This window comes from Saccopteryx bilineata, chromosome 1 (assembly GCF_036850765.1).
Source record: "Saccopteryx bilineata isolate mSacBil1 chromosome 1, mSacBil1_pri_phased_curated, whole genome shotgun sequence".
NCBI classification, from domain to species: Eukaryota; Metazoa; Chordata; class Mammalia; order Chiroptera; family Emballonuridae; genus Saccopteryx; species Saccopteryx bilineata.
Window position 1 is genome coordinate 161,272,463 of NC_089490.1, and position 21,824 is coordinate 161,294,286.

The following is a 21,824-nucleotide window of genomic DNA, read 5'->3' on the forward strand; positions in this document are numbered from 1 at the left end:
TTGTTTTTAAATCATGGCATAGGAAAGCTATGAGAGCAATGACGACTAAATGAACTAAATATTTCAGGGAATCGGCACTGTTCTGAAGTGAGCTGTCATTGCCAAGTTGCCAACAGACTTTTGTCCCTCCTGTCCTCTGGAGACATTTGCCAGTGCTGAGTAATGGCTGAGAATTAGATATGGTTCAGAGAGATTATCTACAGAAGCAGAGGGAAACCAGTGAAGCTCTCAGCTGTGTGGACTTGGAGGAGAAACAGGAAACTTGCGAGGCCCCAAGTGCACAATTCCCAGCTGAATGAACGACTGGCGAGCTAGATAGACTAGCATCTTCTTAAAGGTCGGAGGGAATTCTCTTTCAGTCTCCCACGCTCAGGGAAGAAAGATCCACCACAGGGAGGAATCCGGGTCAAGCTTACTATTCATGTCCTGCTCACGACAGGTGCCAGGCTGACGCGGCCTGAGGTGAGGAGCCGAGAGGTAGGTCGGGGACCCGAGGACTCCCGCAGACTTTCAAGGCTGAGAAGCTTGAGATCTGCCTGGCTCTCAAATCAGGATTCTGCAAAGGCCATGCCCAGAAAATAAGGACCAGTGGGAGAAAGACCGAGTCTGTCTGAGGTGCGGCTGCCAGTGCAGCCATGACCAGGCTCAATCTCTGGTTGGCCCTTTAGTTTGTCACCCAGCAGAGGACAGGAGAACCTTCTCGTGTGGAAGACAACAGTCTGTGGGACCTCGTTTTCTTTTCTTTTTCTAAATACACATGTTGAGTATTTGAATTGGTTACATGTAATTAAAATAAAAAACAGAATTATTAACTGTACAAAGAAGCAGAAAAATATAACTCCACAGTCTAGACATTAACATTACCAGTATAGGTTAAAAAGAAAGCCAACTGTATGCTACTTACACATATTAAATATAAGAACATAGAAAGGTTGAAAGAAGATAATAGGAAAGGAATTGTGTAAACACTAATCCAAAGATGGCTGGTGAAGCTATGCTAATATCGAAGTATACTTTAAGGTAGGGGTCGGGAACCTTTTTGACTGAGAGAGTCATGAACACCACATATTTTAAAATGTAATTCCATGAGAGCCATACAATATGTTTAACACTAAATACAACTAAATGTGTGCATTTTATGTAAGACCAACACTTTTAAAGTACAATAAGTCTCTCAATTCTTTTTAATAACGTTGTTATGCTGTTGCTAACCAAAGATAAATAAAGTACTTCTTACCATTAATGCGACTTCTGGTGCTGCATGGTTTTGCTGATGGCTTGTAGTCTGGTTGATTCGTGGTGAGGTTAAGCTTCATGCAGGCGTTGAGACTTTCATCTGTTAAACGTGATTGTAGGTTGGTCGTAACGTTTTTTAGATGTGAGAAAGACTGCTCACATGCATACATAGAGCCAAACATTGTCAGTACAGCAATACTTACACGCTGTAGTGTGTGGTATGTGACAGGAAGCACGTTCTAAGTTTTGACAATCAGCTGGTCTGCGTGTTGAAGTTTTTCCATTTTTCCCCACTTGTGTTTGCTCACCAACTCAGCTTGCTGTTGTGCAAGTCTTTCCAAATCTTCATTCAGTGACTTGAACTTATTCACCCACATGGCTGAGGCCTTCAGATCAGTATCTTGTAGCTCAAAATCTCTGACGGATACACCGGGGATGTAACTCAGGTCGGCGCTGTCCACTGCACACTGATGTGAATGTGTGATGAACTTAAAAAGACAAGTGCGCTCACGAAATTCTCCAAAGCGCGCTTTGAATGACTATAGAAGATTAGATGTGAAGCCTGCTAGCTGCTGGAGATCAAGATGTTGAGCAGGGTCACTTGCTGTGCATGCATCTTTAAACTCTTTCAGTTTTTCAAAGTGTAGTAAATGACCTGTTTCAATGTCGGCGATGAAGAGTTCCAGCTTGTTCTCAAATACAAACACTGCTTGTTGAAGGGATAAGACTGTATTTCCAAAGCCTTGCATTTTCACATTGAGCTGGTTCAGATGTTCAGTCATGTCCATGAGATAGTAGAACTTCAGGAGCCACTCAGTGTTAGCTAACTCAGGATGCTCGATGTTTTTCATTTCAAGAAAAGTCCAGATTTCGCTCAGACAAGCAGCAAAACATTGCTGTGCAGAAGCAGACCAGGGTAACTATTCCCAACTTCATCCAGCAGTGTTTTAAACTGGCAATCATTTAAAGCTCGGGCAACAATAAAGTTGACCACCCGAATGACCAGCGACATCACCTCACCAAGCTGCTTGCCACACATCTGAGCACAAAGCACCTCCTGATATAGGATGCAGTGAAAACCATGGTATACTATTCAGCCATAAGAAATGATGACATCGGATCACTTACAACAAAATGGTGAGATCTTGATAACATTATACGAAGTGAAATAGGTAAATCAGAAAAAAACAAGAACTGCAGGAATCTATACATTGGTGGGACATAAAAACGAGACTAAGAGACATGGACAAGAGTGTGGTGGTTATGGGGGGCGGGGGGAGGGAAGGAGAGAGAGGGGAAGGGGAAGGGGAGGGGCACAAAGAAAACTAGATAGAAGGTGATGGAGGACAATCTGACTTTGGGTGATGGGTATGCAACAGAATTGAATGACAAGATAACCTGGATATGTTTTCTTTGAATATATGTACACTGATTTATTGATGTCACCCCATTAAAATAAAAATTTATTTATAAAGAAAAACAAAAAAAACCACTTAGGATGGGTCTCTTTTCATGTTTACAAAGAAGCGCTACAAATCCTCTGTTTTTCCCCACCATGCACGGAGCACCATCAGTACACACCAAAATAAGTTTATCCATCAGTAGATTTTTTTCTTTAGCAAACTCAGTGAAAGACTTGAATAAATCCTCCCCTCTTGTTGTCTCTTTCATAGGCAAAACGGCAAGACTTTCCTCATGTAGTGTGTCACCGACAGCATACCTTGCAATCATGCTGAACTGGGATAAATGGCTTATGTCTGTTGACTCATCCAAAGCGAGAGAAAAGAATGGTGCTGCATTTATGTCCTTCACTTGTGTTGCCTCAATTTGATTTGCCATCATGATGGTATGATCGTGAACAATTCTTGCCAACAGAGGCATGTCTTTTATTCATTTGATTATCTTGTCTTTATCCGAAAAGTCATCAAGAAGTTCATTGGCAACATCAAGCATGAATGTTTTGGCATACTCCCCATCTGTGAATGGCTTTCCATTTCTCACAATTGCTAAAGCACCAGCAAAGCTAGCCGAATTTCAGTCACCTTGTTGGGTCCAAACACGGAGTTGCTGCTGACTAGCTTGCATTCTGCACAGTAGCTCTTGACATGCTTTCTTCCTGCTGTCCCCTGCTGGATATTTCAATGCAAATGTAGTATGGCATGTGTTGAAGTGCACTTTATATTTGACCGTTTCATCTATACAATTTTATCATTGCATATTAGACACATTGCAGAACCTGCTCTCTCCACAAAGGCGAATTCCTCTGTCTATTCCTGCTGAAAAGTACTATACTTCTCTTTTTTCTTTTAGTCATCTTCTTCATTAAAAGGATTTCTGCAATTAGCTAGCTGACTACTTGATTAAAAGGAGGGAAGTTTACTTCCTAACCTCACAACGACCCGTGTATGTTACACATTATCCAATAAAAATCTGGTGTTATCCCAGAGGACAGCTGTGATTGGCTCCAGCCATCCACAACCATGAACATGAGTGGTAGGAAATGAATGGATTGTAATACATGAGAATGTTTTATATTTTTAACATTATTTTTTTTAATTAAAGATTTGTCCGCAAGCCAGATGCAGCCATCAGAAGATCCACATCTGGCTCGCGAGCCATGGTTCCCCTGCTTTAAGGCATGAATAGAGACAGAATGACATAGGATTCAGACATTGGAGGTACGAGACATGGAGCTTTAGATCAAGCACAGTTAATATGTTCAATAAAATAAAGGTAAGATGGAAAGAACGAATGAAAGGATTCAAAACTTGGTAAAAGGATTAAGAAAAAAAGAAAAGAATGAAAGAGATAGAGAAAGAAAAGAAAGACAAACTCTTCAACACATAAAACAATATGATTACCAGAGGGAAGTGGTAATCATACACATGACAAGACAAGGAAACGTGCCCAGCACTGATGTGGGGACACATTCACAATGTCTGTCATGTGTATAATTATAGCTTCAGAAAGAGAGGGGAAAATAAGTTGAGACAAAATTATCATTCAAAGTCTTGAATGAATATCTTCAAAACTTATGAACATCAATCCCCATATTCAAGAAGCCCAGAGGACCTCAAGCAAAAGAAACACAAAAGCACCACAACAAAACATCTCATAGTAAAACCAGTGAAAACCAAAGACAGAAAATCTTCCAAGCAGCCAGAAGGAAAAAAAAGATGTATTAGCCTCAAGGGAGCAACAATAAAAATGGCAGATGACTTCTCAACAGAAGTGATGGAAGACAGAAGATAATGGAATGACATCTTTAAAGTGACAAAGAGAGAAAGAGAGAGAGAGAGAGAATCTAAAATCCTAGCCCAGTAAGATATCCTTCAAAAATGATGGTAAAATAAATTATTTTCACTATTTAGGAGATTCTGGACTCCTCTTAGTCTCACAATACTGGTAGATCCATGCTCTCAGTTGCTGCTTAAAAAATCACCATATGTGGGCTCCCTGGAGAGTCCCTAAGAGTGACAGCAATCACAGCTCTCAAGTTTTTTGTAGGACAGCACAAATGTAATATAATTCCCAACAAAAGTTAATCATTAAATGTGTATAGCAATGTCTGAATTGTTATCTCTTCAGAAGAATTTTAGCCTTTAAATCTTTTTTAACAATTTTATTAAGATATGATTTACATAGCTTAATATTTACTCATTGTAAGTGTATGATGATTTTTGTTTGTTTGTTTCAGTAAGTTTATGGTTGTGCAGCTGTCACTACAATCCAGTTTGGGAACACTTCCATCACCCCAGAAAGTTTTTTTTTTAATATTTATTTTTAAATTGAATTTATTGAGGTACAACTCAATAAAACATTATTTGTATCATAAAACAAAGCATTTCAAAGCAAAGGAAAACAAGGAATTAGGTGCCCATGGGCCCACGTGAAAAAGAACAATGAGAGGAAGTACTTCTGGCAGAAGAAAAATGATCCTGGGTGGAAATATACAAGATGGAGAAGAACCAGAGTGTAAATGATGTGTGGGTAAGGGTAATTGAACATACAGTGCAAAGCAACAGCTATAATGTCTTTGGGATGTAAAAATATATGTAGAACTAGAATGTGACAACAATGACATGAAAGATGGGGTTTGGTAAATAGAGCTTCTAAGCTTCCAACAGTATCAGGGAACCCTCTGGGCAAGTGTGTTACCCCAGTGAAGGCAAAACAAAGAGATGTACCCTAGATCAGTGTTTTTCAACTGCTTGCTGGTCCACGGACCAGCCAGAAATTTCGTGCCTGTCCGCGAAAGTTAACCACCTGATGTTCTATGAAGATTATAGACCTGGTGATCTTATTCAAATTCACTTATGCTCATGGTGATTTCTGCCTACATGATCCCTGAAATAGTTTTATTTTCACTGGTCCCCACGTGTAAAGAGGTTGAAAACCACTGCCCTAGATTGTACCATGATTTGGGGCAAAGCTCACACTATCTGACTTCACTCTCCTCTGTCCAGAGCAGAACTGATGTGTGGTCTCCCTAAATGAATTTGTTGCTGATCAATATGGGGAAGGCTTCATTATTACCAATCTTCATATGAAAAGTCAGAAAGCTGAGACTTAGAGAAGTTAAATAGCTGGCCAAAGATCACACGGCTTGCAAGTGACATAGTCAGAACCAGAACACAGATCCAAGACCTGAATACATAACACTCTTTTCCCAACTACACCAAGTTCCCAGAGAGCGAGGCCAGCATGGGTAATTTTCCACGCTCACACAACATTGGCTTCTGAAGGCTTGAGTTCTGCTTCTCTCGTTTCTGAAGGCATTTCTTCAGCCAGCAGTCAGCAACCAATAGCGAGAACTTTGGGGAATAAAAGTTTCCGAAACAGCACTGATGGAGGAAGCCAACTGGATTCAAAAGCTGATATGAGACCTCCCAGGCTCAAACCATCTGCTCTGATCCATCCCTTGTTCAGGCTGGATGGTCGTTTGGGAAAAATCTGTGCTCTGAAATTATCTAATTCTGGAGACTCCTGGAATCCACCAGGAAGGAACATTTTATATCCCCCATGGCAGGCATTAGGAGGTTCTGGAACTCCTCTTAGTCTCACGATACTGGTGGATCCATGCTCTCATTTGCTGCTTAAAAAATCCCCATATGTGGGCTCCCTGGAGAGTCCCTAAGAGTGACAGCAATCACAGCTCTCAAGTTTTTTTGTAGGACAGCACAAATGTAATATAATTCCCAACAAAAGTTAATCATTAAGTGTGTATAGCAATGTCTGAATTGTTATCTCTTCAGAAGAATTTTAGCCTTTAAGTCCTTTTTAACAACTTTATTAAGATATGATTTACATAGCATAATATTTACTCATTGTAAGTGTACGATGAATTTTTTTTGTTTGTGTCAGTAAGTTTATGGTTGTGCAGCTGTCACTACAATCCAGTTTGGGAACATTTCCATCACCCCAGAAAGTTTCTTTTTTAAAAATATTTATTTTTAAATTGAATTTATTGGGGTGCCACTCAATAAAACATCATTTGTACCCTGCATCATGTGCCTATACCCCAGCAAAGTCTCTCTGTCCCCATTTTCCTCCCCTGTGCCCACCTCCCCTCCCCCGCCCCACCCCCTTCCCCTCTGGCTATCACCTCACTGGTGTGTGTGTGTGTGTGTGTGTGTGTGTGTTTTCTTTTTTTTGCTTAATTCCTTCATCATCTATCATCACCCAGTCTCCACCCTCTGCCTGTCTGACAGCTGTCAGTCTGTCCCATGCATTCGTGGCTCCCAGGAGGTTTCTTTATGTTCTCTGCTGTTAGTTAATCACCACTCCCACATCAGCCTCTGATCTGATTTTTGTCTGTTAATTTGCCTTTTCTGAATATTTTAGCCACTATGGAAAACAATATGGAGGTTCCTAAAAAATAAAAAATAGCACTGCCATATGACCCAGAAATTCCACTTCTGGGTGTATATCTGAAATCCAAAACATCAACTTGAAAATATATATGCATCCATGTATTCATTGCAACATTATTTACAGTAGCTAAGATATGGCTGCACTCTCCCTTCCGAGAGCACACCCATGTCTTCCTCTTCCCCTCAACCCCCCTTCCCCCACACAGGCGTGTGTTTCTGAATTTTAATGGTTCCCATAAGACTTGTAACCAGGAGAACAACAGGCAGCAGCAGCTTGTTCCGGGTCAGGCCCTGAACCTGGCTCCAAAGCCCCCTGTTCTCTGACTCTCCATTGAGCTGACAGCAGCCTCGCTTTGGCTCGCTTCTTTCCCATACATTTCTAGAGATCCAGAGCAGCCCTGCTTAGCTTCTCTCCTGTTGCTCCTTCTATATTAAGTCCTTCCTTATTTCACTGTCCCCAGATAGAATAAACATACTCCAAAAAAAATAGCCAAGATATGGAAGTAACCTAAGTGCCCATCAATAGACAAATAGATAAATTTAAAAAAATTGGTACATGTATACAACGGAATAAAAAAGAATACTTGGATATAAAAAAGAATGGAATCCTGCCATTTATTCACCTATTATATGGAATGAAATAAGGCAGAGAAAGACAAATCGTCCTCTCTTTTCTTTCCTCCCAGAGTGCATATGCACAAAAGTTGATTTTTCCTTTTTATGTTGTTCATTGCTCAAGGAATTCCGCTCAAGTCAAACTCATAGGAAAAGACACATTTTTTTTTAATACTTTATAGCTTTTCCCTTGCTCTTCAAAAATGTGCCTCCGAAAAAGAAGACCACTTATTATTCTTCCTTGGTTGGAAGAACTATGCTCATGGATGATTATATGATGGATAGTTCACCCCTGCAATCAGATGGCCCTAAATGCACCCCAGATTAAGTCAAACTTGGAGCTGTTTGCTAGAACAGCCTCCCAAGTCTGCTGCACTTCCTTTGATCCTGTGCAACACTGGCATATTTCTCATTTCTTTTTATTGCTTCAGGTTGGGTTTCTCATGCAAGCATAGGTGCCTTGGTTACTACAACCCATTCACGGTGTGTTTTTCCCACCTCACTTCCAGGACTTTTCTACTTTAGTGATTTCCTGCTCCTGAATCTTAGCATCATTGCACATGATCTCTGGGACCCAAAAGCAGAATTTATGGGGGCTCTGGACCAGGTGCTAGATATGGCAGCAAAGGAGGGCAGGCAACAAGTATCTTTCTGGAAACCAAATCTGTAGGTCTTAGGGATGAGCTACAAATGAAGCGACAAGTGTTGGAATATTTCTTATTTCAGGAGAAAAAAAAGAATTGAGAGCTGTCTACTTTTTTGAAGATGAAATAAGTTGTGGAAGGATACCTACTTGTAAGAGAGGAAAAAGTAGGCTTTTTGTTCCAGAGACACCTGGCATATCCTTCTCCATGGAAACCACTCCATCCAAACCTTTAGAGAAGACTCAAGCTGAATTGGGTAACTTACCCACAAGTTCCAGGGGAAACATGGATGTTGTTGTGGGCCTCAGGTTTTATTAAGCACCCCTATAGATATACAATCATTTCAGGCACAACTATTCATGTGAGAATCCTTCTTTACAACCTATGCCCTACCCTAGGCCTTCCTCCACAAACTGAGAAGGACATTTGGTTTTGAAGCAATACAGTGTTTAGTCATGGGGTTAATAGATGCATCACAAGATATAGCAACAAGATGGCCCATGGTGACAGAAGCAGACTGTACCCAGAGTCTGGCTCATACATGTAGGGCCTTCCTGACAGTGTGGTCTCTGTGTTAATCCATAACAGATAGTTAGACACCTTCGTGTACACCCCGGGCAGCTTGCTCCGGCCACAGCCCACTCCCCAGCTCACAATGCCCAGCTGGTACCATCTGCTTTTGCTTTTGCATTTTTTCTGGCAAACCAGAGGTCCTCCACTGTCACCCTAGGAGAGAAAAGTTGTTTGGGGATGGAAGGAACTCCTACATACAACCTATTGCAGTGTAGGCACCTGGTACAAGGTGTCTCTTGATGAGGAGACATTTTTGATTAGACTGTCCAGCTACATGACTATGTTCCCAGATCTGTGACTGTCAGAAAGGGTGGCAAGCAATTTGATCAAAAGCACAGATGATGAATGACCATTGGGTCAAAAGAGGAATATCCATCATCATTCTCATCCAGTTGTCTGCCTTCATTCTGATGTGTGGAGAAGTGATTTTCTAATCCATTTTGCTTCTGAGGGCTTTGGCTTTTCCAGGATTCTTCCAATGGCCCCCTTGCCTGTTTACTTCAAGTCCATGTTCAGCCAGGCTGTGCTGCCCTTTCTCTATTGTTCACCATAGAAAAAGCAAAAAACCAAACACAAAAACTTACTATGTCTCATAAAAGGTCATTGGTTGAATACGGCAGGCATACAAACTAATGTATATATAAACTGAAAAAAAATGAGATTTTCGACCTGGAAACGCTGAGGTTGCCGATTCAAAACCCTGGGCTTGCCTGGTCAAGGCACATATGGGAGTTGATGCTTCCTGCTCCTCCCCCCTTCTCTCTCTCTGTTTCTCCTCTCTGTCTCTCCCTCTCCTCTCTAAAATGAATAAATAAAAAGTAAAAAAAAAAAAAAAGAGATTTTAAACAATTTACACATTTTAAAACTTTACAAGAAAAATTGTCAATAAGCACAGATAAGTGAAACAGACATCATTTGACATGAAGATGGAAGCCTGGCCCAGCTTTTCATGTCCCCAAACCTGTTGGATCACTGTTTAAATTCCATTAAAGAACAGTGTATCTTCGATCAAAAAAGTCAAAACTCAGACATGGAAAAACAGCATGAAAAATGCCCATAATTGTATAAATGAATTTATACATAAATACACATGGTTATGTATAGAAAGAATGTTTCAGGTGGCAATGGCTGTAACCATGGTGTCGTCAGGAAGTGAACAGAACACGTATAAGAAGTAAACTGAATACCATCTATCCCGATTAATTGTTTTTAACCCATTCTCAAATTAACAAGTGAAATACATAGCATTTCTAATTCCAGCCACACAGAGCAGAGGAAACTCCTTAGTCAAGTGTAACTTTCCACATCCTCATGTTTGTAAATATGCCGACATCATTATTTTACAGAAATTGGATCAGGCAGTGCATATTATTTCACAGCTTACAAAGATTTACCTTTGGAAATATCGAGTGACACAGAAAAGTTGAAAAGGAGCACCATTCAATGATACATCCAAAAATCCTAATACAAAACCAGTAACAGACAGACATGGCTCTTGTTTTCTCTTAAGCAGAATGCTATCATCAACAAGTTGCTGTGCCCACCAACTTACTTGGAACCAAATTGTCTTTTGCCAAATTCCTCAAAGTCACTGGAAACTCCCCTGACCTATCTTTAAAATGAATTATAGTCACTCCCCTAGAGAAGAGAGGATCTATATTAAAGGTGTTGGGCAGAACAGCAGTACAGTTAAGAACTTAAATTTCTGGAGCCAAGCAGACCTTGGTTCAAATCCCAGGGTGATGCTTTAGCTGAGAGAATGTAAAAATGCTCTTCAGTGAATGAAGGCATGGTTTTTATGCAGGGGATAAAATGGCACCTCTCCCATGGGACAGTGTGTGAGTGGGAAGAAATGACAGCCAGGCAGCTCTAAGCCAGCCCTGAGACGTGGTGACCCTGTGTCGGTAGTAGCTCTCGGAGCTTTCGAGGTTGTTGAACCACAGATCTGGGTGTGGCCAGGCAGGGCTGCTGGAGTTGGAGCCCTGAACTTTACAACTAGAAAAGTTGAAACCCCAAATATGGCTCTAATCCCAGAAGTCAGCGTGCCTTTGTTAGAATTCTGGGTCTGTAATTTACCTTGGTGATGTGTCCTCCACAAGGTTGTCAGCTTCCCTGATCCACAGTTTCCCCACCTGACATAGGTATGCTTCCTAGGGCTAATTCACAACCCTTTCATGTATTGGTGGAAGTGGTTTGTATGCTACGAGCTCCAGACAAGTAGGTATAAGAGATGGTAATAAAGAACAAGATAATCATTGCATGTACTATGCCCCTCTTCTACTGTGTGCTGTTCTAAGTGTGTTCGCTCCATTTTCACAACAGTTCTAAAAGGTAGGAACTCTTAGTGTTCCCATTTTATAGGCGATGAGAACTGAAATGGCACAGGCCCAGAGGGAAGTCACAAGCAGGAGGCAGAGAAGCCAGAAGAGAAACTAGGGGAAACTGCACCCTAACCACTACCATGCACAGCCTCTCTTTGGCTGCAGAGCAGCTGTACTGGGTTGAATAACATTGTTTCCAAATTCGTGTCCACCTGAAACCTCAAACTGTGACCTTATTTGGAAAGAGGCTCTTTGCAGATGTAATTAGTTTAAGATGAAGTCATGCTGGATTGGGGTGGACCCTGGCCAAACAATATCCTTTTAAGAAGAGAAAACAGAAGACACACACGCGCGCGCGCGCGCGCGCGCACACACACACACACACACACACACACGAGAGAAGGCCATGTGAAGATGCAGGCAGAGATTTGAGTGATGTACTTATAAGCCAAGGAATGTCCAGGATGGCCACCAACCACCAGAAGCCAGAAGAGGCAGGAAGGGTCCTCCCATGGGTCCTCGAAAAGGGGCAGGGCCCTGCTGATACTTTGATTTTGGTCTTCTGGGCTCAAGAACTGGGATAAAATACATTTTTGTTGTTTTAACAGCCTCCACCACCACCATGATGGTAATTTGTCATGGAAGACACAAGAGACTTATCCAGAGGAGGAAGAGGGGAGCCAGCTGTCCTGGAAATGGTGGTCAGCCTTCTGTGGCAGCCCTTCACCCAGCAGAGGACAAGCCCCATTACCTGGCAGGCGTCCTTCCCACCGTAAGGGCTCCCAGCACACAGCATGTTCTTGGTGACCATAGGCATGATGTCATAGCACTTTCTCCATTTGACCAGCTTGAGGTTGACTTTCTGCAGCTGTTGATGCATACCTTGCATGGAAACTGACCCAAAGAAGAAGCAGATGGGGAGAGGACCCTGGGCTCAAAGAGGTCCCTGCGAGTGGAGGTCAAGCACCCACCCATATCATGTCTTTTCACCTCAATGACAAGAGAACTTCCCTGTGGTCCAAAGAACAATCTAAATTTGTACTGAAGGAGGAGCGGTTAGGAGGGGCGTGGCCAGGAGACTCTCAGTCCACTCTCTCTGAATCCAGAGGTCCCTGGGACCGGACCCCTTCTGGATTTCAGCCTGAGAGCACTATCTTCTCACCCTGCAGAAGCTGCCAGGCTCCAACTAGGGTCCTAAAGAGGTGTTTCTTTTAAAACCACAAGGCTGTTCAGAGAATTCATGACGATAAGAGTTCTGTCCTGGGCCCTCCAACAACAACATCTGAAGATGGGCTGGAATTGTGTCAGGGCCCTTGAGGGGTTCACTGCTTACAGAGGAGGCAAACCCAACACCTAGAACGTTCACTCCCCAAAGAGGAGGATATTTTTCTCTTTGCACAGTATGGCTGAATCCCTAGAGCCCACCACACTGCCTGGGTCACAGCAGAGCTTCAGTGACTGTGTGCTGCTGACTGAAGGATGAGCTCTATGTTAAGAAGGAGGCCTTTTCTGAAGCTCCTAAAAAATTCCTGAATGCAATTCCCAGTGAGGAATTCTACAGTAGCTCCGAGCTGTGGGACTACTTGGGAATCCATGGCCAGCTGTCTGGGTGCTCCCCGGGAGGAGTAAGGACACGTGTTTTTCTGCTCTGTTGATGAGGGGGCAGGGCCCGTGTGCCAGGGTGGAAGGCAAAGGTCACCATCTTATGTGCGAGCTGGGAGAGTGGCTGACTCAGGACAAGTTCATGTTGAGCTGCTCCCCCTCTCCTTGGCCTGTGGTTTTAGAACAGTTTAGCACAGAGCCCTTTGCCACACAGGGGCAGAACCGACACCATCAACTGGAACAGAGCTGCTCTAGAACTAGATAGCGTTGGTACAGACTTCCTAGAGCTCGGTCCATTTTGCTACCCCTTTGCCCATCAAAATGTCCCTCAAAATTTTTCCAGGTCGCCCCTCACACTCTGAAAACCTTTGCCTGGGTTATGTTCATGCCCCACAATATGGACATAAAAGGAACCCAGGAAGGTCCAGGAAGCACAGCTACCATACAGACTGAGGAGAAGTTTCATCGTGGGGCCTTAAACGAGAAATTAAGTCCCCAAATTCACCAGGCAGATGTTCCAGGGCCAGTAGAGCCTCCAGCTTTCTGCTTCTCCCGGAAACATCAGCCAGGGTGCCACCCCCCCCCCATTGATTGGGCTCTAGTAACTCACTGGTAATGCCCCATCCAGACACCCAGCAGTTTCTCCACCACTGTATGTCAGTGACCTCTGAAAGGCAGATGGGCACTTTCATGACACCCAGGTTAACCGGGGATTTGAGCATCAGTAAAGCGATGTCGTTATCCATGATCCAGCTGTCAAAGTAGGGGTGGATAATTAGCTTGTCCACTTTTATCTTCGTCACGTTCTTGGTGTAAAAGTCTCCATCATCGTGCACAATCTCTAAGGTCGATCTTATTTTAAAACAAAAGGAGAAAAAAGGTAAGTGGTGGGAGAGCAAAAGGTGAGCCTTACAAGGAAATAATTCCAGCAATCTGAGGCTGTGACCCCGAGAGCTGAGGAGATGGAGGCCTCTGGGCGCACGTTGGGCGTAGAGCCGGGTAACGAGCCCCAACTGGGCAGGAGACAGACGTGAAGTCCAGCTCTTGGCCTGGTGGACTCTTGCTTGGGCAAATGTACTTGTAAACTTCTTTAACAAATACCTGGGAAGCCATGCTGTGCACAAGGAACCGAGGGAACTGACCCTTGAGTCACAAGAAGGGCTGGACTAGCTGTCTAACAAATATCTGGCACGTTTCTCAAAAACACTGGTCTTAGGACTTAGGCTCAGACAGCACCTCAGAGGCCTCTGTCATGCAGCCAGGTCTGGCATCCTGCTTAGGGTCCGAATCCACCCTCGAAGGATCCTCCAGCTCTGTGGTCACCATCAACCCACTGTCTCCCTGGGCGTGAGCAAATGCTTAGGAGACTTCCCAGAGGTTAGGACCAAGATTACATTCACTCGATAAGGTGCAGAGAAGTCAAGGCACATTTATTCTGCCATTTGGGTCCCACACAACAACATATAAAAGCTGCAGCAGGAGAGCAGAGTCCTTCCCGCCTCGAAGGGAGGCCACACGTGTATTTAGCCTCCTGTACTTGTTCTGTAACTGACAAGCTGCAGAGCGTTCCAGGAGAGTATAAGCACCTTGGGGTCAAATATTCCACCACACTGGGTTTTTTTTTAAATTCTGTTTGCAATACTTACTTAGTTTTGTTTATAAAGCAATGGGATGCTGTTAAAATCCACCACTCGCTGAGAATCGACCCTCCACAGAGATGTCTCCCTTCGTCAAAAATATTCACCAGCCACGGGAACTCCAAAATACTTGCAGGCTTCCCGCCTATGATTTTCCAGAGTTTTGCTTTCTCAGATTTGGGACTTTCTGTTTGACCACATGTCACTAAAAGCAGAGAGAGAGGGAAGAGGGAGGAAGGAAGAGAGAGCCAGGTCTCAGCAGTCGAGATGGATTGGCTTTGAAGAAACTTTAGGACAATAGCCCCTTCTCTCCCCTTCCCCCGGCCCAGGGAAAGTAGTGGCTTAGTCAGTGAACACCTGGTAGGAGGCCTGAGGCCTGTCAATCAGAAGTGTGCCCCCATGCCTGCCAAGGGCTCCACAGTCATGAGAACAACGTTGCTGCCTTCACCGCAGCTTAGCTTCTTGGAAGCACTTCCCACTGAGGGTCTGTAGCGAGGAAACACAACCACAGGCCCTGGGGCTGGGTCTTGCTGTTGCCCTCCCCCCCACACACACACACCCGGAGTAAGGAAGCCCAAGTGGGGACAGTCATTTATTTGAAATCAGGCCTCACTCTCCTCTAAAACCAGGGCTTTGGTATATTGTCTTGACATGGAACATATAATTCTTCTTCTCAGCTCTAGACAGATATTTTCAAGGGATGCTCCAAGGAGCGGATGCAGACGCCAGGAATTGTACTGGGAAGGGGAAGGGACCAGCCCTTCCCTCCCTCACCGATTCCTCTCCCGTGTTTCCTGCTGTGGGTAGTAGTACTGTCTTTGACCTGATTTTAACTCTAGAGGTCCTCCCAAAGGTACCTTGAAAAAAATTAAAATTTGTCCTTTCCTATATAATAAGATTACTTTGATCTCACATCTATTCCTCTTACACCTCTCCACTGAGCTCCAAACCTATTTAATAGCTCCAACTGCCCTACTCATTATCTCAAAGGAGTGTCTGAGAGGCACCTCACACTTCATGTGGCCCAAACCGAACATTTGATATATGTGGCCCCACTCCACATCTGTCTTCGTACAAGCCTTCCACAGTTCAATAAATGGCACCCACATCCATCTGTCTGCTTAGGCAAGAAAAGCAGTTAGGAGTTATCCTTGACTATTTTTCTGTCACTTCCCACGGCCAGTGCATTGCAGGTTCAGGCAGCATGACCCAATGACATCCAGATTCCCGTCACTTCTCTCCATCCCCGCTGCTCTAAAGCCACCCAGGCTATCATCCTCTTGTGCCCGCTGAATAATCACCCTTCTTCCGCTCTCACCCCTGCACGGTCTGTCCTCTGTGGCAGCCAGAGCATCGTTGCCAAGCATCTCATATTCCTCCCTCTCCTGTTTAGACTCTGATAGCTTCTTATTGTAACCAGAATAAAATCCAAAGTCCTTACTGCACCTCTGTGGGGCTCAACATGACCTGGGCCCCACTGACCTCTCTGAGCCCATCTTCTCCAGAGCCCCCTCCCCACTCAGTCTGCCCCGGATACACTGGCCTGTCTGCCTCGACAACACACCGTGCTCCTTCCTCACTCAGCGACTCTGCACTAGTTCTCATCAGATGGGTCTCAATCCATGTCTTGTCATCTCAGGAGGCTAGAGTAGCCTCAACAACCACCTGCAGGCCTTCCATCACTTTAGTCTATTTTGTCTGCTTCATACCACTTAACAGGAGCTGAAATTAACTTCTCTATTGACTCGTTTAATACTCCCTTCCCCTTACTAGATAGTAAAACTGCTTAAGGGAAGAGAATGAATATGTCATTCTCTGTTATAAACCTAGCTCCTAAAACAGCTCCCAGCATATGGTAGAGATTTGATATTTGTCAACCAACAAATTGAACATAACACAAGGCTCCATAAATTCTCAAGACCCAGGGAGAAGAAGCCATTGTGGGTATGAATGCACAGCCTTCATTATAGTTATGGCGTGTTATGATTTTGCATTGGACCAGTTAGGCTCTACATGATCTTGCAGAATGCATTCAAAGAGAAAGCAGCAGGGAAATAGCTTTCAAGATCACTCAGGGCCCGGAAGCTGCAGGGCGTGGCTGGGTGGCATCTCCAGCTCGATATCTGGTTACTCCTCTCAAAGGGTTTACTGACATTGGCCTTCACTGTGGACAACTTGGATACTTAACATAGGTGTTAAACACACACACATTCACACCAGCTCCTCCTCATAGAACTTTAAAGTTGGGGGTGTTGTGGGAACAATGATCTGAAAGTCTGGTCTAGGCACCATCCTCCACTTCAGATTCACCTGCGGGGCTTATTAAGAATGCAGTTCCCTTGATACCACCCAGGACCACAGAATCAGCATCCTAGGACTTGACCTTCTGAGCAAAGCTCCCAGGTGATTCTCCTGTGCTGTGAGGTGCAGACACAAGAATACCACAAGAGACCTACGTGCCAGGGAGCCGTGTGCCCAGGGCAGCAGCAGGGCAACCGGCAGCAGAAACACCATTCTTCTTCCATCCTCCATCCTGCCATTGGCTACAGTCTCTGCTCAAGCCAGTGGAGGGACTTGTGCTGAGACTGGGCATAGCCAGTTCAGGGGGACTGAGCCACGGCTTTGCTCTCTCTGTTCACTGTCTCACAGCCCAGGCTGAGCATTGAGGTCATAATAGGGCACTAAGTGGAGCTGGCACAGTCCAGACAGAGCAGCCAGCTGGTGTCATGGACCCATAACTTGATGGTTTCCAAGAGCCAATCTGCTGGGATGTGGAGGCCAGTGTGGAAATAGGGGGCCAGAGGGAGCAAAGTGGGAGGACTCCACACCAGTTGGGCTCTTGCAAGTTAAGGCATCTCAGATTCACTAATGCGTCAAGACAGAAGAGCTGAAGGTGGTCCTCAGGGGAAAGGATCTTGACCTGTTTTGATGGTCTAAAACAGGTCAAGTTAGATACAGCAGAGCAAGCACAGACTCAGACTCCTACAAAAGAGTCTTTACATAACCAGTGGTTCCTTAAGGGAGCCGTGGAATTTTGAGCCTCAGATAACTTATCTGTAAAATGGGAATACCAATAATACTTACATCATTACAGTGTTGGGAAGATGAATAAAGTAATTCATGTATCCTAGCACAGGACCTGGAAAACACCAAGCCCATGATTTTCATTCTCTACTAATTCCATCTCTCCTAATGTATCTCTCTGCTCATTGCATCTCTACTAATGTCTTCCAGCAAAGGAAGGCAGGTCGACCAGCAGTGTTTATGAATAAGACAAGCATGAGCATCCAGAGGTCAGCTGCAGCATGGTTTTCGTTGGTCCAGTTAATTCACTTGTCTGCTAGGGTAGTTAGCACCTTATGGAGCTCTCTCTATATCCCAGCCATGGAGGGTGGTACAAAGATGAGCAATACTTGTGCTCCATCTCCTAGAAGCTCTCGCCCATCTGGGAGAAATGTGTGAGCAAAGATTCCACCTTAATACAATGGTGGAAGGGTGTTAATATCATTGGGAGCTATTGAGGGACACCCAACTGAGTCAGAGAGGAATGTGGGTGTGGGTGTGGGAGAAAGGGGAGAGGCTGTTAAAGAAGATTCCATAGAGGAAATAAGTTCTGTCTGGGCAGAGTCAACCCATAGAGAAATGGTGTTGGGTAAGGGCAGAAAGGCATTTGTTAACGGGTTTAGTTGTGCCCTCCCAAAATTCATCTGCTAAAGTCCTGACCTCTCGTGCCTCAGAATGTGATGTTATTTGGGAATAAGATTGTAGCAGATGTAATTAGTTAGGATGAGGTTATATGGGAGCTGGGTTGGGACCTAACCCAGTATGACTAATGTCTTTATAAGAACGGAAACTTTGGATATACACCCATACTCACCCAGGAAAAATGCCATGGAAAGATCGGAGTTAACGCTGCCACAAGCCAAAGAAACTACCAGAAGCCAGGAGAGAGTCCTAGAGCAGATCTCTGCCTTCACCTTAGAGGCGGCGTGGCCCTGCTGACACCTTGACTTTGGACTGACGACATCAAAAGCCACAGACAATAAACTTCTATTTTTCTGAACCATCCAGTTCGTGGTACTTTGTTATGACAGCCCTTGGAAACTAACATACCATTCTACATAGGCAGAAAATGTGTGCCCAGCTCCTGAGGTGCGTGGCAACTGTAGGAATATTTAAGTTCAACCATATAACATTGCCAGTATAACCTAATGTTAGCAAATTCAAATAATTCACACGAAAATATTGAGTTAGAATGTTGTATGAGGTTGTGTGGTAGACAGGGGGCCATTTCTGGAATTCAGCTGGAATCTGAGGAAACAGTCCTCCCTCCTATGTAGCCACTGAGTAATTCTCATAAGAAATTGCCACTGATGTGACAGGTGCAAGGAGAACAGGTAAAGATCGGCAAGGACCTATAGGTGCAGTTGCTATATATATTTTTAATTCCATACCTAATGGGTTTCCAGTATAAGGGAAATGACTGTGGAACTTTTTCTTTCTCTAGCTCTTCTGTGACTTTAAAATTTATCTTAAAAACTCTTGGGAGTATCCCGTCAGAATAAGGGAAAGGCAGATAAAATATTAAGAAGTTCGTTTGTGTTACTGGATATAGATTTTCAACGTAGATAGCATTTACTATACTTCTCATAGCTGTGAGCACAGCATTAGAATTCATCAACCTAACTCATAATACTTTTGTCTTTGCCAGGAGGGGGCCTTAAATGAGAGAGAAAAATTCCTTCCCTCTGTTCTTGGGAAAACAGCACGAATTTGAGCTCAGTAGAGCAAAATGTTCCATTGCAGCTGTAAGTGCTTGCTCACGTGGGGCGCTGGAGGGCATGTGTGTGCAGTGGGAGGGGCGGAGAGAAAGAGTTCCCGGTGTCGCCCACAGTCCTGCCCAACTTAAGCCCATAGCTTCCTTGGTCGGTCCAGAGTTCAGAATGGGGGGATGCAATGTACCCATTATCTTCATTCAGGCCCCAAAGATCCCCAAATCTCCCAGCACATCAGTAGATGAATTCACATTTTATTAAAATGTTGTTGCACGAGGACGTATGTCCTCACAAAAACCAGTACACAGTGTTCGTAGTGACTTTATTCATGATGGCTAAAAACTGGTGACAACCTACATGTCCAACATCAAGTGAATGGATAAACAAACGGTGGTACATCAGACAACAGCAACAGTATTCAGCAAAAATAAAAAAAGAAATTTAAAAAATAAAGAAAAAAGAAAGCAAAATATAGATACACACACCGATGTGACTGTCACATGCATTAGGCTAAGTTAGATAAGCCAGACAGAACTACCTTCTGTATGATGCTACTTATATGACATTCATGAAAAGACTATATGACAGGCACAGAGAACATCAGTCATTGCCAGGGCTGGGGTTCTGAGGAGCATGGGGTGATTTTTGAGGGTGGTGGAGAGGTTTCACATTGAGGCTGTGGTAGTGGTTACACAGCCATTTGTATTTGTCAAAATTCATGGAACTATACACCTTAAAAGGTGAATTAATAAATGCAAATTATATCTCAAAACCTAAACTTTTGTTGTTTGTTTTTTTTTTGTTTTTGTTTTTGTTTTGTTTTTTACAGAGACAGAGAGAGAGTCAGAGAGAGGGATAGACAGGGACAGACAGACAGGAACAGAGAGATGAGAAGCATCAATCATTAGTTTTTTATTGTGACACCTTAGTTGTTCATTGATTGCTTTCTCATATGTGCCTTGACCTGGGGCTACAGCAGACTGAGTAACCCCTTGCTCAAGCCAGCGACCTTGGGTCCAAGCTGGTGAGCTTTGCTCAAACCAGATGAGCCCACGCTCAAGCTGGCGACCTCAGGGTCTCGAACCTGGATCCTCCGTATCCCAGTCTGACACTCTATCCACTGCGCCACCGCCTGGTCAGGCTCAAAACCTAAACTTTTAAAAATGCGGTTGCACTTTATGCACTTGGAAACAGCAGGGCTGCTGTGGGAGGGGGTGGAGGCGCACCAGCAGGACAGGGCAGGGGGTCTGCAGCACCACCCAGGGCTGTCCCTCTGCCTCCAGCTCAGGGACAGGCCCCCTGCCCACTCACAGGCAGCACAGAGGGTCCCCACATGCCCCTGTGGTTCTAGGGAGCAGGGGCCCTGCCAGGATGCCCTGGGGAGCAGAGGCGCATTTGGGGTTTGGGCTTTGTGACCCCAGGCCTGGGAGCCGGGGCGGTGAGGTCAGGGGAGGACATGGCCTGAGGGCCTGTGTCAGCTCGTCAGTCCCTGTCCTCTGTGACCTAGTTGAAGGCCCGGTGGCCTCTGCTGCCAGGGGAAGAAACAGACACGTAAACACAAGCTGGGGGAGGAGAGCGGAGCTATTTGGGGCAGAGACGGATTAAGAAACAGACATTGTTCCCCGTGGGCCCCAGCGCGTTTCCTTTCCCTTTTGGGTTTCGGCTGTGCCCTAATTCTTCCCTGTTCTGGGCTGCCTGCAGAATTTGAGCACAAGGCTGCAGAGACCTGGTCCGGGTGCCACTGACTCCATTCTGGATGGGGGTGCCCGGTGGGGCTGGGACTCGTGTTTCTGTAAGGGAACCGATCTCTGACTGTCCCTTGGTCCTTGATTGCTGAGAAGGGTGGGCCTGTCTTCCTGTTCAGCATCATTCCACTGCCCGGCCTTTTGCACAGCCCATCACAACTTTGTTGATGTCCCTCATCTCTCTGGGGTGGTATCAAGGGGACTGATGGCCTTGGAGCCATGGACCTTGAGGGGGTTAGGAAGATGACCTGAGTGTATCAGTTATAGGGTGCCCAGAAGGAACTAGAATTGCACTCAAAGTTTAAATGAGGGTACTTTCATGCAGGGACTAAAAAAAATGTTGTGAGTGTCTTAAAGGGACCTAATAAAAAAGGTGTTCCAGAGATAAGTATGTGTGTGTGTGTGTGTGTGTGTGTGAGAGAGAGAGAGAGAGAGAGAGAGAGAGAGAGAGAACAGTTACTGGAATCCAGTGAGGATGGCTGGTGTGGAGGGGCACCGAGCAGGACCCGAGTCAAGGAGCACGCTGCCCCTGGCAGTTGAATGGCTCAGCAGATGTGGACACAGAAGAAATACTCCCCACCCTCTCATTTCCTGCCTGTACCTTCCGTGAGTACCTCCCAGTGCTGAGCACAAGCCATAAATGACATTTAAGATCCCAGGTGACTCATTTGCTAAGAGTCAGGCTACCAGGACCCGGGGAGGACAGACGATACATCTGCAGTGGAGAAATGGGGACAAAGAGAAAATGATTGCACAAAATCATTTAGGACTTAGCAAATGTTATCTCTCATTTCACCCTCATG